Here is a 4,623-nt window from a genome sequence, read left to right as displayed (position 1 = left end):
TTGAACATCTTCTATCTCCACATCACCAAACTATCCAACTTTTGTGATGATATACGGGCCCATCCACTTTCTCTTTAACTTACCCGGAAATAACTTTAACCTTGAATTATACAACCACACCTTTTGACCCACTTCAAAAGTCCTTTTTCTAAACTTTGCATCATGGACCTTTTTTAGTTTGTCTTTATATGCGGAAACACATTCATACGCTTCATCCTAGATTTTCTCAATCTCATTGAACTTCAACTTTCTCAATTCACCCGCTTCCTTATAATCCGCGTTAACATTCTTGATCGCCCAAAATGCCCTATGTGCCAACTTCATTGGCAAATGACACCCTTTCCCATAAACTAACCGAGAAGGAGTTGTGCCAATAGGAGTATTGTAGGCGGTCCGATACGCCCACAATGCATCATTTAACTTAGAAGACCAATCCTTCCTATCGACCCACACTGTCTTCATGAAGAATTTCTTTAATTTGGCGATTGGACACTTCAACTTGTCCACTTGTTTGTGGATGATAAGGATTAGCAATTCGGTGATTCACATTGTACCTTTTTAAAAGTTTCCCAAAGTTGAAATTCTTGAAATGCGACCCATCATCACTAATAATAACCCGTGGGATACCAAACCGAGCAAAGATGTTTGATTGAACGAATTTTCAAACTACCGAATGGTCATTGGTTCTTGTTGCTACCGCTTCTACCCACCTGGACACATAATAAACCGCAACCAAGATATATAGAAATCCATTCGATTTTGGAAACGGGCTCATAAAGTCAATTCCCCATACATCGAAAATCTCTAACACCAAAATCGGTTGCAATGGCATTTCATCCCGTTTTGAGATACTACCCAACTTTTGGCAATTCAAACAATGTCGGGCATACTCACTTGAATCTTTAAAATTGGTGGGCCAATAAAACCCACATTGAAGCACCCGGTAGCCCGTCTTTTGACCTCTAAAATGGCCTCCGCATGTCGATGCATGTGAATGAGTCAAAATCTCCCATACCTAAGAATCGGGAGTACACCTCCTTATCATTTGATCCGAACCAATTTTGAACAAGTCCGGTTCATCCCAAATATATTGTTTCACTTGGGCCATGAACCGTTGTCTTCTTTTCTTCACCCAATGACTTGGAATAGACCCTGTTTCTAAATAATTCACACAGTGGGCATACCACGGTGCGGTTGACACGTTACCCCATCATGACGATGTCGTAATGGTTCTTGGGTTATGGTGATGATGTCACGTCAGACGGATAATTAAAGCATCAACTGCTTCATTTTGTTGACGTATCTCATCTACTTGTTCTGCAATGGATGGGATATTGCCTTGATATGGTGGGAAACTTGATGACGTATTGTTTTTGAGTTCTTGGAGGTATTGCATGTACGAGTCCGCAGAGCCATAACTCAAGTCTTTGTGGAAGAACGGTTGCACACATTCTTGACCAGATGGGCAGTCACAATCTGACGGTTCCTCCATTGGAGTCGTTTCTTCTTCAGGGTCCCCTTCCTCTTCTGGATCCTCTTCTTCCTCAGGGTCTATTTCTTCCATCAATTTCGTTGTCTCGTGCACCATTGGGTGTAGACAAAAGCTTTCATAGGGTAGCATGACTCTCATGCTTGGGTTTTGGGATGTTCTTTTGGAAAAGTTGGGGTGAGATTACACTACGTCGAAAGTAGATGTTCCGGTATGCCACCTTCTTTGATTGGAATGGCATTGCATCCAATCGGATGAATCGGATCACAACTTCGCCTGTTACCATGAGAGAAGTTATGATTGATTCTGTGTAGGCGAAGTTAGGGAAAGGGCGAAGTTGTGAATAACTTCGCCTTTACTACAACTTCGCCTTATAACAGTTAATATAATTTTAAATGAAATAATTAAACAGGCGAAGTTAGGTATAACAGGCGAAGTTAAACCTTAGGCGAAGTTGAGAACAACTTCGCCTAAACCATAACTTCGCCTGAACTGAAACGGCAAAGGTTTAGACGGCAAACAATGGTGAATTTGGTGAATTTGTTGATTGTGGAAGGATAAAGACATGACACTAAAGCGATCTAGACGATCACATTAGTTAAGGACACGTTAAAATAAGTATGAAAATTGGGTGTTCAAAAGTTTGTAAGAACAAGATCTCGTATCGGGCCGAAACGGCATCTTATTAACTTGATTGACAATGATTATACATTAACCCGACCCAACACACCTTTAATACGGATCGAAATTGAGAAAAGATAACAAGGTTTGAATCGAGTATAACAAGTTCGCCGATGGTTAATACACAACTTCGCTGGATTTTGAAAATAATAAAGAGTTTGACTAGAAAAATTCTTTATATAGGGTCAAAGTTACACAGGCGAAGTTGGGGATAACTTCGCTTACCCCTTAACTTCGCCTGTTAACAAGTTCTCCTAAGTATAACAACTTCGCTTGATATAAAACCATAAAAATAGGACGTTACACAACAAACTCTTATAATTAGGACGTTATGCCATTAACTTTTAAAACTTCCTTTAAAGAGTAAAATGTTACGATCAAATAACAAGTAACCAGGTATAAAACCATAAAACGACATAAGTAAAATAAAATTTAGAAATAAAAACACGAGATCAAATTTCAGTCTTGACAGGGACTTACATGTTTAGAAAAGATCCGAACAGAAATCATACTAATTAAATGACTGTCACATAGATCCATGTTCAGCTGTATTATGACATAAAGAAACAGGTTGTAAGCAGGTAAACAACTTAGTATGGTTTTCATCGCTTCTGTGATACGGGCTAGGTTCAATTAAGCTCAAAATATAAATGGACACCACATCAGAGATTGTGATGCCTCCTATCTATTCTCAAAGCTTATTTGTCTTTCCCCAAGTCACCCCGAGTTGACCACGACCCGTAGTGTCTGATTAAGCTGTAAATACATCTTGATCTTTTAGAGTCTTCGTCTCGTCCTCGATCTTGCCTCTTGATTGATAAGTATTACATAATAGACTTCAAAAGGCTTAATAATTTTTTTTTTTTTACGCAAAAGATTTACATAGCCTCAAAACAGTAGACTACTGCAAGTCCCGAATCTGGACCACTGCAGTTTCTTGACACACTATCTTCTCGCGAATCAGAACACTCACGGGCTCGTGTATGACTGGTAATCACTTTTCTGCCTATCATTCGGAAAGATATATATGTAGACATACACAACTCTTAATGAGTTGTCCCTTTAAATCGAGAGGATTTAGTTAGTATCACTTCAACTTTTACGCACCATAAAAAGCTACCATAACATACAATGACTGCTCTAAAGTCTTTTAGGCCTAATAACTTCACTAGTTAAGCACACAGAATTAGTTTGTCTATCACTTTCCAAGGTTGGATCAATTTTCATTTAAACATAGTAAAAAAACTTCTTACAAAGTTATAGACTTGAAAAATTATTTCATCTCCCTCAAAAAATTTAAACTCTATCGCCCCGATCAAGTCAAAGTCTTCAGGTAAACGGCTATCCGGAAGATCCAATGGATCAGCTGGACTGACCACATACGAGTATGTGTCCTTCTAACTAAGTATGAACGACTATTTTTCAGCGAAAGAATAAAACCACATCATGAACCGCCCCGGTCACTTTCAGTCATCTGGTTAATGGCTATCCTCATAATCTACTGGTAGAAGTAAGGACCAAACACATCCGAAGATATGTCCTTCAAACTGAAGCAACCGACATAATTCTAAGCGATAGTGATTTTAGAGTCTTCGTCACAAAGAAACTCAATAATAATTTTTTTTTAAGTAAAAACGAAAAACACGGTTACTCGGGATTGATCATCCCATTAAGCTCAACAAGGTTTTGAAAACGAGTTCTGTCAAACGCTTTAGTAAACAAATCAGCGAAATTATCTAACGAATCAACCTTTTCGAGCACTATTAATTTCTTCTCAGAACAATCCCGTATAAAATGGTGACGAATGTCAATGTGTTTAGTTTTGCTATGCTTTACGGGATTGTTAGTTACTGAGATTGCAGCAGTGTTATCTACACAAATAGAAGTTTGAGTGAAATTCAGACCGTAATCGGGCAATTGCTGTTGTATCCAAAGAACCTGGGAGCAGCAGTTTGATGTTGCCATGTATTCTGCTTCACAGGTAGAAATGGCTACTGAGGTCTGCTTCTTTCATTGCCATGACACCAATCTTCCTCCCAGAAACTGGCATCCACCAGTTGTCGACTTCCGATTCTGATTGCATCCTCCATAGTCAGAGTCCGTGTAAGCGATCAATTCCAAGTCTCCCCCTTTCGTGTACCACAACCCCAGCTTAGGCTTGCCCTTGAGATACCGCAATATCCTTTTCACACCCTTCATGTGAGATTCCTTTGGGTTGGCCTGAAAATGAGCACAAAGACAAACTGCAAACATAATATCAGGTCTAGATGCAGTTAAATACATTAAAGAACCTATTATTGCCCGATATTGGGTGGGGTCCACGTCTGCATCACTGTCTGAATCAGCACCCAGTTTGTGATTGACGCAAACTGGAGTGTCAAATGGAGTGCTGTCCTCCATCTTGAAGCGTTTGAGAACGTCTTGGACATATTTAGTCTGATGGATGAACATCC

This window comes from Bidens hawaiensis, unplaced genomic scaffold (assembly GCF_021521415.1).
Source record: "Bidens hawaiensis isolate Kalapana, Puna unplaced genomic scaffold, B.hawaiensis_p1.1 tig00034234_1, whole genome shotgun sequence".
NCBI classification, from domain to species: Eukaryota; Viridiplantae; Streptophyta; class Magnoliopsida; order Asterales; family Asteraceae; genus Bidens; species Bidens hawaiensis.
Note: the sequence above shows the minus strand (reverse complement) of the source record.